The sequence below is a fragment of the Ursus maritimus genome, unplaced genomic scaffold (genome assembly GCF_017311325.1).
Source record: "Ursus maritimus isolate PB19 unplaced genomic scaffold, ASM1731132v1 scaffold_33, whole genome shotgun sequence".
Lineage (NCBI taxonomy): Eukaryota > Metazoa > Chordata > Mammalia > Carnivora > Ursidae > Ursus > Ursus maritimus.
Window position 1 is genome coordinate 8,576,268 of NW_024425897.1, and position 13,505 is coordinate 8,589,772.

The following is a 13,505-nucleotide window of genomic DNA, read 5'->3' on the forward strand; positions in this document are numbered from 1 at the left end:
TAACTCCCCGTTGAAGTAATTTAGGATAGGTAATATTATTAAGTGTTTCTATTAAGAAACAATCCATAAACAGAATGAATACTCAATTATGGGCTATTCAGACTTCTATTAGTTTAAACTACCAGCAGCTGTTAGAATTCAGACCCTAGTAAGACAATAACCTGTAAATGCACTTTCATTACTAATTCATAAGATCACTTCCTTTCAATGGACTCAGCCACGGTTTTAATCTTTAATGTGTTTATAGACATTTGTCACTACCCTTTTCATGTCACATTTTCGGTGATTTTTATAATCCAAGAGGCAATGTATACTACATTCCAACTAAAAAAAACTATAGTTTAGCTTTAATATAGCATTTCTAGAAAATGTAAACTAAAACAAAAAGTATACTTATTTATATATACACATATATATGCCAAATATCTGTAAATTATTATTATTATTTATGGAGAGAGACAAAAAATGTCTGTAGTTTTTTATTTCAGGTCTATATTTTAAGAAACACAAAAATCTACTGTGGTAATCATTTCAATTACAATTACAATATATATAAGGCAAATCTTACCATACACCTTCAACTAACACAGTTATTTCAATAAAACTGGGGGGGAAAACACACAAAAATCTTATAAGAGTCTCAATGAATTTTGATAATTTCTTGTATATTTAAAACAAAATATCATTCATTACTTCACTGAAAGAACTGCTTTCCCGGTCTGACAATGAGATCACTGAAAAGTATGATTTATCTATTCTGTCCAGGTAGGCAAAGTTCAGTATTAAATGCAAGTTAAGGTCTCAAGTTTACACGGCAGTTACACAAGAAGAGTGTGCATGTTTTGTCGTTTTCTTAGGGCACTCAGAAATGAGATAAGAAAAGGTACAACTTGGCCATGCTTCCAAGGAAAAGAATCCTGGTTTCCTTTCTTCAGAAGATTTTGAAAAGAGGTACAAGAGAGAAGGCTCAAAGGTCTCCTTGGTCCTCCCTTAGGCCCCTCCAGAGCCCCCAACTCAACTTTATATGATCTCCTCACTTAAAAGCTTAAGAGTTGTATCCCATCTGATTACCCCCCCTTTCTTTATCCCAAAAGGGGGAATGAAGCATGAGAGACTATGGACTCTGAGAAACAAACTGAGGGCTTCGGAGGGGAGGGGGGTAGGGGAATGGGATAGACTGGTGATGGGTAGTAAGGAGGGCACGTATTGCATGGTGCATTGGGTGTCATACGCAACTAATGAATCATCGAACTTTACATCAGAAACCAGGGATGTACTGTATGGGGACTAACATAATATAATAAGAAAACATTAAAAAAAAAAAAAGAGTTGTATCCCAGTCAAGACATAAAGCATAATTGGATCAAACTCTGACAAACCCCTGTTCTAAACTCATAGATTGGGACTCCCCCAACTTTTTCCATACAATACTCATTGCACATACAAATAGCTGTTGAATAAAAATTAGTTATCTGTATTAGTTATCTACACTTTTGTGAGAGAAATGCCACTATGGAGTTCAACTGATTATGATAAAACATAGACCGCAGGTTACTGTGATAGAATAAAAAGAATTTAGCACAGTGTGCCTGACACAGAGTAAATACACAATAAAATTAGCTGTTTTGATTAATGAGAAGAGAATCATAATACATAATTACAGACCAACAGAATATAAGGGGAATCTAAGAAATATTTCAAATATTCTATTATTCAATATAATATGATTCAATTCCTATCATTGCTTCATTCACTCCTCCCCTTGCTCCCTAAAAGACTGTTTAAAACTGGGAACTCACAGCTTTAAGGCTCCCAGACAAAATTTGATCCACCCAACTAAAACGAATTAGTATTGTCAAGTCTTGAGAGATTCAGCAGCCACTCACAGGATCTTCTGCCAGCCTTTTCCAAGGCAAAGGTCAAGATGTGCTGAAATTCATAGCTGTTTACCGTGGCTTCGAGAGAACTGATGTGATCTGCTGTAGCCTATCTGCTTCTCCCCTACCGATTCCTGCTACTAGTTTTACTCCTACCATCATAGGTTTCACAGGAAGCTAATTCATCTAGGAAAGGGGCAAATTTTGATCATCAAGGATTGAGCAGAAGCAGTAGATGCCCAGCACAGCAAGGAACGGGGTGCCCTTGGAGCAATGTTGAACACTTGGTGCCCAGCCAACCTCAGCAACCCCCTCATGTACACCACATTCTAGCCACAGATTATGCAGCAGATGGAGAAGGAAGAGCAACATGGACTCACTACTCAGAGCACCTATACCCTGAGAATAATGGTTTTAACCTAAAGCTTTAGCCAAGAAGAGAAACTTAAAGGGTGTCAGTGAATACGCTGGACTAAAGGTGGAAAGCCGAGAGTTTGAAGTGTTGCAGAGTCATTCACCACAAAGAACCCTCAATGATTATTCCACACATGCTACTCAATAACCTCACAAATAATACAAATACAACTGGTTACAAGAATAAGTTTCCATGCTTCCTTCCTTCCATTAATATTCCCGAAAAATCTACAGCACCAGGCACTGTGATGTGTACCACAAATAAAAAGAAACAGGCAGGACTCTTAGCCTCAAGCTACTCGCAGTCCAGAGGAGAAGAATATAAAAAGCTCTAAATGTCTTGACTGCTACCTGCAGTAGCCACTTACTAATAGTAAGGGCTTGTAATATTTCAGCAGTAATAAAAATGTAACTAACAACCAAAGTATTCATGCCTATTGTTGAAATTGTTAGCATTTGCTTTTGATTATGTGGCCATTCCTCTCATCTCAGAGAGTCTGCAATGGACTGAACGTTTGTATCCCTCCAAATCAGTATGTTGAAACCTAATCCCCACCGTGATGATATCTGGAGGTGGAGTTCTAGGAAGGTGATTAGGTCTAGAGTGGAGCCCCCATGAATGAGATCAGTGCTCTTATAAAAGAGACCCAAAATCTCCCTCTCCCCTTCTGCCACATGAGGACACAGCAAGGAACAGACACGGCCTGTCTATTCACTAGGAAATGGGCCCTTACCAGACACTAAATCGGTCACCTTGATCTTGGACTTCCCAATGAGAAATAAATGTTTGTTGTTTAAGCCAACCGGTCTATGGTATTTTGTTACAGCAGTCCAGATGGGCTAAAACAGGGTTAAAGTACAAACACTCAAAGACTAAATGGGGGAAACAGCAAGCTCTTCACCCTTCAAGCACTCCTGGAAGCAGTGACGGACCTGGAAGCCTTTACTTTGAACATCCCATTTCTGGTTTCCAGTTCTAAAACATCACTGAACTCGGTCATAACATAACATGGTACTCTCCCACAGCTCAAGTGAGTGATGAGGTAAATTACTATGCTCATGGGCACATATATATACTTAGGACATAAAATATAGAACAAATACATGTAATATGTAATGCTACATAAAATTACACGTGTTTGCTTATATGTACAATCTGTTACCTAGTTCAAGCACTCACAAATATTCTGCTTTCAATTAATCTTTACTTTCTCATGTTATACTTCAATATTGCTAATCTTTCACTGTTTGAACATTTTTACATTTTCTAAAGAATAAATATGTCTATAACATGGTGATATGCTTGCTAGCCAATCATACCACCTGCTACCACATCATCGCCACCTTTTTCAACAATGTTTATAAACTGCCTAACTACTTTGCTGAATTTTCCCTTATTATTTTATTTAAAAATGAGTAGAAATGGGGAAAATAGAAATGCCAATTCTCGTTTCTAAAAAGCAACAGTATTAATCTATAATTTAACACAACTGGGTCAAAACGAAAATGATTACCGGGTGCCAAAGGCAGAAAAACTTTAATATCACTGGATGTACACAGAACAACTAACTATGCTCAGTTGTGATGGAAAAGAATAAAATTAGAGAACATGAAAAAATGATTCTTAAAAGGGAAAGGCATGATTTGAGATTTTATTTTTTAGTTATCTAGGAAGTAACACTTTCCACTCACTGAACATGTCAATCTCTGGTTTAATATTTTCCTTCTTAATATTTTATATATTTGACTTTCAGGAATGCTTTGTATGGGAAAATAAAAGACTATTAGTACTTAAAATAGATATAAGACATATGAGAAAAATGTAAATATATACAAATTACCTACTATCACATTTATTATACATTATAAATTACACATTATATCACATAAAAATGTATACATAAAAATGAAGGCATAGAATCCACGTCCTCAATAAGTTGTTTAAAAAAATAATAAAAAAAGATTTTATCTGTACCTGAAAGAGAGAGAGCACAAGGAGTGAGAGGAGCAGAGTGGGAGGGAAAGGGACAAGCAGACTGTGTTGAGCCCAGAGCCCAACACAGGGCTAAATCCCAGGACCCTGAGATCATGACCCAAGCTGAAACCAAGAGTTGGACGCTTAACTGAATGAGCCACCCAGGTGCCCCCTCAATAAGTTGTCACCCTCTCATATCAAATAGGCACCTGTATGGATACATACATGCTACTTACTTTTTTTCTTTCCTTACATGCAAATTATTTTTGTTATATATTTTGTTACATATGTTTCACTTAGAAAAAGGGATAAATTAATAGAACTTTCTACAATGATAGAACTGTTCTCGGTATTCTCTAATGATGGCAGCCTCTAGCCAGTCACACTTGGCCACCGAGCACTTGAAATGTGGCTAAAGTGACTAAGAAACTAAATTTGAAATTTTATTTCATTTTAATTACTTCAAATTTAAATAGCCAGGAGTGGCTGGTAGCTACTAGAATGGACAATGCAGTTCTAAAATTTGGTCTGCCTCTAACAACAAACCTCCAAACACAAATCTAAACTGGAAATTGAAAGGGGATATATTAAATGAGAGAAATAACTACTACCAAGCTCTGAACTAAAGCTATGTGCCTTACTCCCAACGCAGCTGTGGTGAAAAGAGAAAGGACTCAGAAGGCTGACGTCGGAATCCTGTCCTGATTTACTTTCTAGCTGTGTGCCTTTGGCCAAGATACTTAACTTCACCAAACTTCATGCTCCATTTCCACTTTTTTTTTTTTTAAGATTTTTATTTATTTATTTGACAGAGAGAGACAGCCAGCGAGAGAGGGAACACAAGCAGGGGGAGTGGGAGAGGAAGAAGCAGGCTCCCAGCGGAGGAGCCTGATGTCGGGCTCGATCCCAGAACGCCGGGATCATGCCCTGAGCCGAAGGCAGACGCTTAACGACTGAGCCATCCAGGCACCCCTCCATTTCCACTTATAGAGAGAATAATGATGACCTCAAAGGGTTGTAACAATGATTGCTGACTGATTTCACGTATGAAATACAAAACACAGAGTAGCCACTTTTTAAAAAGCTGAACAGAACTGATTGTTTCACTGTTACTCTTATTTGGTATTTGCTATTTAATCAAGTGGCTCATCTGCTTCACCAGCCTGCAGATCAGAAATCACCTTTGGTGAAGTGGGCCAGGGACTGACAAAAACTAGACACAAAACAAAAATTAATGATCATATGATTACCTTGAGTCACTAGGGAAAGAGTTAATTTACATTTGGCACCTTCTGTTTAAGAAGCCTGTAAAGTAGGAGTGCCTGGGTGGCTCGCTTGAGCGGCTGACTCTTGATTTCCGCTCAGGTCGTGATCTCAGGGCTGTGAGATCGAGCCCTGCAATGGGGTGTGGAGTCTGCTTAGGATTCCCTCTCTGCCCCCTCCCCCTGCTCCCCTCTTCCTCTCTTTAAAAAAAAATTAAAAATATTTACACTTTGGCAATTGATTGGGTAGGCTTCAATTATCTAGTAAATTCATTATCTGGGAAAAACATCATATGTAGTTTAAATAAGGTTCACTGGCCCAGGTGAAAAAGAAGATGGAGGTGGCAGAAAATAGATGACCAAAAATACAGTAAAAAAAAAAAAAAAAAAAATCAAAAATCTGTGTGTAGAAACATGAAACAGTCTTTCCTCCCAGAGGCTCTATACTGACACACCGATTATGAAAATTACAAGGTTTACAAGGTTGTAAGGCCCAAGCCTGACACCTATTTTTTTAATTATTTATTTATTTATTTTATAGGTTTTATTTATTTATTTGGCAGAGAGAGAGAGAGAGAGAGCACTCCTTCCATTAGGAGCCCGATGTGGGGCTTGATCACCAGGACCTTGGGATCATGACCTGAGCCAAAGGCAGACGTTTAACCGACTGAGCCACCCAGGCATCCCAATGACACCTATTTTAGAATCAACAAGAGCCCCATCTTACCATAGCAGTCCTGCCACTATAAATCATCACTAAGTTCTACCGCATATATGTAGGTGTTTTATTTTCTAAAAACTTTTCTGGCTATCATTCCTTCAGCTGCTAACTCTGTGCCCCACACAGTGCTAGGTGCTTTCCATAGCTTATCACTAACCCTCACAATGTCTTGCGAGACGGTCCTATAATGCCTATGACACAAAAGAAGTGGTTATGAAACTTGCCCCAAATCATACAGCTACAAAGTGAGACAAACCCGCTGCCAAACTCTTTCTCTTTCCACTATTCCACACTACCTCTTTGATAAAAGAATTAATGGTGTGCAATTAACCTCTAAATCAAGGTTTTTGTCTGCGAACTCTTGTACTCGCAAAATTCAACCTATGGAGGCAGAAATGAAGGAAAATCAGAATTGACACAGAAAATTTATGAACATGAATATTTAATCTCTATTCCATTAGCAACCGTTGATTGTAGAACAATTTTTAATGAATTGAATGGAGGAAAAATTCATTTCATTAACCTTTCATATAAATGTATTATTATTGAACCAAACAGGCCACTGTACTTGCAACTCAGTTCGATGTTAATTAGATTACAGGCATGAGGCTTTAAATCAAAAAGAAACAAAAGAAGCCATCAGCAAGCTTCTCAGCCACTGCTTGTTTGTTTGCTGGCTAAAATGGATTTTTACCTGCAATACAAATTGCTATGCTTCTTTTATTTTCCGACATTTTCAAGTGAATTTTCTCTCGCTTCTGTATGCCGACACTTTATATTAAAAATAAAAATAAAAATAAATAAAACCTTGAGAATCAGCAAAGAGCACATTCTTCATGTAGCAATATGTTTTACCTGCTCAGCTGGGAGTAATCATTCCTATCTCTCCAGAAAACTACACTTGTATTTTTTACTAGTCTGCCTTATTGTATGCTGAAAGCACATGCAAGATATTGGAAGCTATTTTAGAAAACACCATTATTGAGTTTGCAACCCGGAGACAGAGGCCCAAATGGCCTAAACATAATGTTCTAACCAAATCTGCAGCTGTGAGTTGTTTTTCTCCCCAACATAGGCTTTTCGTCCATTTAATCTGCTCTCAGTCCTAATTGTTTCATATCATATCAGTTATTCCTTTTCCCAAAATTAATTTTTAGCTACTTGTAGCAAAAGTGTCAAGATAAAAAAAATTTATGGGAAAATCATATTTTAAAAAGAAATTAGAAATCTGATAAGAAGTTAAAGAAAAGATAAAATGACAACCAGGAGTTAACTAAGTAGGTGTCATTTTCTAGAGCTGGAGTGATTCCCAATGTTAATGTTTATGTCAGATTATAAAATGTGTGTACCATCATCTGGAGTTTCTCTTCTGAGCTTTAAAAATAAACAGTGAAGGAAGTTTGAAGTCCCCTAGAGCAATGGTTCTGAAGTTACCATATCTTGTGCCTTCGCTCTATGGGTGTGGCATAGGAAGAGTATAAAATCATGCCAAGAAGAAAAGCAGAGAATTTCCTGAACATTCTCCAAGAAATCATCTGGCTTTAGCAAGAGTTCTATGCCCCTGCCCTACCAATCTTTCCCCAATCCTGGAACACAGAGCTTCTGTGCCTTCACACACACAGCCTGGTCCTGGGGAATGTGGTAAGACTAGAAGCAAAGTGGAAAAAAATAATGGTGGGCAGAGAGAATGGTGGATGTGGGAAAACAGTAAAACCAACAGTATGGGAATGAAAAGAGACTGTATCTCACTAGCTACTGAAAAAAACAATTGGCATCTCACCTACCATAATGTAGTTACACCGAAACCATGCCACATTAATGGGAATCCATTCCTTCCAGAAAGCAGTTTATCAGAAATTATTACAGGGCACCTAGGTGGTTCAGTTGGTTAAGCATCTGCCTTCAGCTCAGGTCATGATCTCAGAGTCCTGGGATTGACCCCCAGGTCCAGGGCTACCTGCTCAGCGGGGTGTCCGCTTCTCCCTCTCCCTCTTCCCCTCCCCTCCTGCTCATTCTCTCTCTCTCTCTCAAATAGATAAAATCTTTAAAAAAAAAATATTGCCGTAAGTGCTATATATTGGGATAGGGGAGTTCTACATAAGGTTTCCTTGAGCAGATGAAGTTCTACCATTAGTAACTCACTTCATGATCTTGCTGATCTATCAACTCTTTTTCTCATAAAATTGTAACTTAAATGGGAGTCCATAGCATTGTACCATGGAGAAGAGCAAAGCTATACAATGACATAACACATCTCCTGAAAAACCAAATTTATTTGAAGCTTCTGGGAGGGAATTTTTTTTAAATAATGAACTTTATTTTTAGAGCAGTTTTAGATTCACTGTAAAACTGAATGAAAAGTACGAAGAATTCCCATTATAACCATTGTTCTGACATACTCAGGACTTCCCCCACGATCAACATCCCGCACCACGGTGGTACTTGCTTACAATCAATGGGGAATTATTTTTATAAGGAAAATTACAGAAGAAAATGAAGAGCTCACACTTTTTTTAAAAAGAACATAAGGAAATGCCCGTCTCCACTCTGCCTATGGTCCCAATAGGAAGAGTCCCTGTCTTCTGACTTTAGGTGTTTGGCAAAGCAAAATTTGAGAAGCACCGCCTAAACCACCGACAACTAACCTTTGTCAAAGGCTTCAGTGGCAAGTTAGCAGAGTCTCCAGAAAAGAGGAGGGGAGAGGGACATGAAGAGGGTGACATGAGCAAGTGGTGAGAGCAGGGTTGAAAGGTAAGAATATATGCCCCCAAAAGCTTGCACAAACATTTCACTCGTGTTTTTCTACATGATAAACTTCACTGCCTATATCTCTCCCTTTCCTACGTTATGTAATCTTTCCACATTGGCACCTGTGTGTTAGGGTGCCACATACCACACCGAAAAACGAGAACAAGGAAAATGTCAGCCTCTCAATACTTACCAGCACAAAAATGTAACAATACACGTTGTATCTTTTCAAAAGAGAAGGGGTTCCATCTCTAGGCAAGATGGAGTATCTAGTATTTCCCACTGAATACAACTACGCCCTAGAAAGACTTAATGGAACAGCTCTCTGAAGATTCTAAAGAGTAAATGGTAGCAGATGAATTGAGGAAGGAGAACAGAATTCAAAGTAGTATCAAACCAGCAATGGTTTTCCTGTTTTATTTATCCTTTCCATCTGGTATTACCGAGCTCGGATTCAAAAGCAGCTCAAAATAAGGAAGTACTCATTGGATTCAAACAGAAAACACTCCAAGAAAAGTCTCCTCCCTCTGGTCAAAGGAGCAAAAAGGAGGACTCCTGAGGGTAAGAGTGGAGAAAATCCTGTATTTTAAGTCCTCTTTCCATTCTTTCCCAGTCTAACACCCCAGACAAGTAACAGGAACAGCAAAAGCAGTGGTTGCTGGACAGGCATCCCAAATTCTGAGGGACCATTTTCTCTGGTCCCAAGAGTACAGGATGAGTCCCAATGCTTTTTTCTTTCTCTCTGCCCTCTCACTGTTTGATGCCTCATATAAAGGTAATTGTGGGATATGCATGGCAAAACAGAGAGACTCAAGTCCCACTTTCGGCTAGAGAATGGGAAGGGAAGGGGGCAGCCAGGGAGTTGGAAAGTATCAGGGAGATCAGATACAGAAGGGGACTTTTGAGAATAATCCCATAAAGAGCTGTTCTAGATCTGACCCTAAATAGCATATCAAAGGCTTTGAGAACTAAACTACCACCCAGTTCTCAGACTGGCCAATGCAATGGGTGATACACACAAAAGAAAAGTCCTAGTAGAACGACAAAGGCTCTGAAAACTTAACTGGCATTGGAACCAAAGTCCACAAAACGTGGGATGGGGCTTATACCCTGAACCTCACCAGGTAAACTGTTCATTAAAACAAACCAAACAGCAATTTAAAAAAACAAAAAACAGAACAAAAAAACCTACATGACCTAATCCCCTTAGCTCTCCCCTTAGAAAAGAAAACGGCTTTTATTTTATAGTTGGAAAACCTAGGTAAAGAGGTTAAAGTTCACAGTGCCTTCCCCTTAGCACAGTATAGCTGTAAACAGGCAGTTCTGTTTTGCACGTCCTATTTACAAAGACTTTAATCCTGAAAGGGTTTATGCCAGGGATTCAGGTTTCCCGTTTTCTTTCTTTGTTTTTGTTTTCTTAGGTAGTTATTTATGTGACTGTCCTCCTAACTAAATGGACCAATCTGGGCATAAACCATTTTCTCATTTTCTCTGCTTATAGAAAGGAATGGTTTATTTCAGCACTACAGATAACATCTTGAGGTCTCAGGAGGATGACAAATTGAAACAGTCTCTTTCTTGCCTAACATTTCTTACCCAAGAGTCAAGTGATGATGTTAAGGAATAAACCTCTCTTCTCCTGACAATTTGCACTTACTTTCTTAATAGCCCTGCTAAGATTCAATGAATTTCAGTTCGCTTAGAGCCTACTTAGTGCCTGCCAACAGGCACAGGAAGCTTTCATTCATCAGCATAATAGTCCTTTTGGTGAAGCCTTCCTATTGAAATTATGGCAGCAATTCCAAAAAAGAAACAGCAGAGATGGGACAAATGAATTCCCTTTCAAAAAGAGCCATCAGAATAGCATAGTAGTTCCTACATAACTAGAAACTTAAAAAATTATTTTGATTGAGAAATGTTTGGAAATTTTATTCAGGATATTTATTTGAATATATGTATTCAAATATAATCAATGTAAAATCACATACCTAGTCACTGGGATTATCTATACTTTGCAAAATCATTTGAAAACAAGCACAACCACCAAAAGCAACTATTGGTAATCGTGCACAAATAGCAACATTCACAGACAAGTGGTGCCTCACTGGCTAAACGGTTCCAGATTCGTGCTCTTCTTTGACCTGGTAAGGTCTCTTGCACCACATAATTCTAGTGTGCTACTTGACAGGTACCTTTTGCTGCAACAATGATGTGGTAATGCATCTGTCCCAAAGATCGCAAATTGCTAACATTGTTCCCTCTATCACTTAAGCTCTCTATAAAACTTTTAGACTGAAACATTGTCTAGTATTATTTGTTGATGAGTTTTAAACTGTAGAATCAAAATGATTTCATATTTTTAATTAAATTAATCTTTGGCGGGTTTTTTTTTCCTTTAACTGCATCGCCTTTTATCAAAAATGTGTTCTCTACCTATTGTGTATAAATGAATTCAGTGCTGTAGGGATATAGAAGAAGAGATCATTAATCTCAGCTTTCAGAAAGCATATAGTCAACGTGGGGAAATATATAAAAAAAATGCACAATGAATAATTAAAGAATTGTTTCAGGGGCGCCTGGGTGGCTCAGTTGGTTGAGTGTCCGACTTTTGATTTCAGCTCGGGTCCTGAGATCAAGCCCCATGTTGGGCTCTGTGCTCAGTGGGGAGTCTGCTTGAGATTCTCTCTCCCCCTCTCCCTCCACCCCTCCCCCGACTTGCACATGTTCTCTATAATAAATAAATAAATAAAATCTTAAAAAAAGAATTATTCCCAAGCAACATATAAATAAGTGCATGTAAAAATTGAATATGGGTCTTCCTCAATGTACAAAGGAATTGTTTTCTGAAAGTTCACTTTCAAGTCAGTTGCTCAGAATGCCTTAAGCATTTTTACCATAAACAAATTATGCTGTAAAGTATGGTTATATTATCCAGCCAGTTCACAATGACCTGGTTCATATAAAATGTCCGCAGATCACAGGACTATCAATATTACAGGAAGGATCAGAAATGGAACTGATGTTTGTTAGTATGTGGCAAGCACTTTCACATAAGTAATGTTATTTAGTCTTAATAATCCTGTAAAGTAGATTATTATGCCTTTCTTTAAAGATAAGGATCCTGAAACTGATAAAGGTTAAGTCACTTGCCCAAGGTAATAGGTTGTAAGTGACAGAACACAGATTTAAACCCAGAACTGTCTAACTCTGAAGCCAGATCTCCACTCCTATAGCATGTAGCTACCCTCTAAAACAACATTGATCAGGGAGCACTTTTTCAGTGCCCAAAAGGGAACGTCAGGAATATGTCCCACAGACTGAAAGCTCTTGAAGTGCAGAGAAATGCCTTTTCATCTTGGTATCTCCAGTGTGGCTGTCTGACACCGAGTAGGTACCCAAAGATTACTGAATGAACAAACAAAAGAACAAATGAACAAATTAATGGAAAATGAGTTCTTAAAAGGAGGGGTTATTTTTTATTCATATCTATATACATACAACCTACCATAGAGATATAATCTATCAATAAATATTTATTAACTAAAGAATTCCATTCCACTAGCACACCTTCTCTCGTTCTGCTTTTCCTAAATTTGCAATCCCGACCACTTCCAAATTCATGCTGAACTTAATGTTTTTCAAAATCTCAGTTCTCTCCTTCCTTTGCTTAGATGCTGAAATCCAGAAAGACTAAATCCATATTTACATCTTTTATGCGGCTCAGCATGCTCCCCAGTCAGGACAGATATGAATTTAACCTAGCAAGCTTTACCCATAAAGCTCTTGGATCTCTGAATTTGAAAAAGATGCACAGCCCCTTGGGGAAAAATTATCCAAACTGATATCAATGAAGTGGATTTATCCTGTCCAGAGGAAATGCAAATGCACTTGGTTGCATCAACTTTCTGAAACTACACTTCTAAAGCAAATTAAGAAACCCATTTCAAGTTGTTTGAAAGGAATGTTGGCTGACACTTGCAAATTAGTCTTCTATAGAGAAGTAGCTCTAATTCTGCAGCTTATCATTTCAAATGATTTTAGAGATGAATATTCACATCCCATATCAATTTTTAATGTAATGGATAGAATCCCAAAAGCTTAAAAACTAGGTTCTACTTCATAATCTGTCATTCTCTCTACCTTCTTTCAGGATACATTAATTTTTTAGTAAGTTCTTTTAAGTAGCTCCTAAGATACATTTTTAACCACTACAAGTTCAAAAGCGATATGCAGAGCCCCTAATTTAGTTGATATCTTATGTAAAGAATCCTTATTCATTATAAAATGGTGACCATAATTAAATAAAAATATAGAAGTGATGGGAACACAGGTTCTGAAACTCTCACACTAAAAGTCCTTGAAAAAAAGACAAATCATTTTCTTAAGCTCCCAGATGAACACATTTAATATCCTATACTAACCATGTTGATTATTTTCAAAATTACCCTGAATATTATTAATGGCAAATGTTAAACTACCAAATATCCTGTAATATTGATAAGTACTCT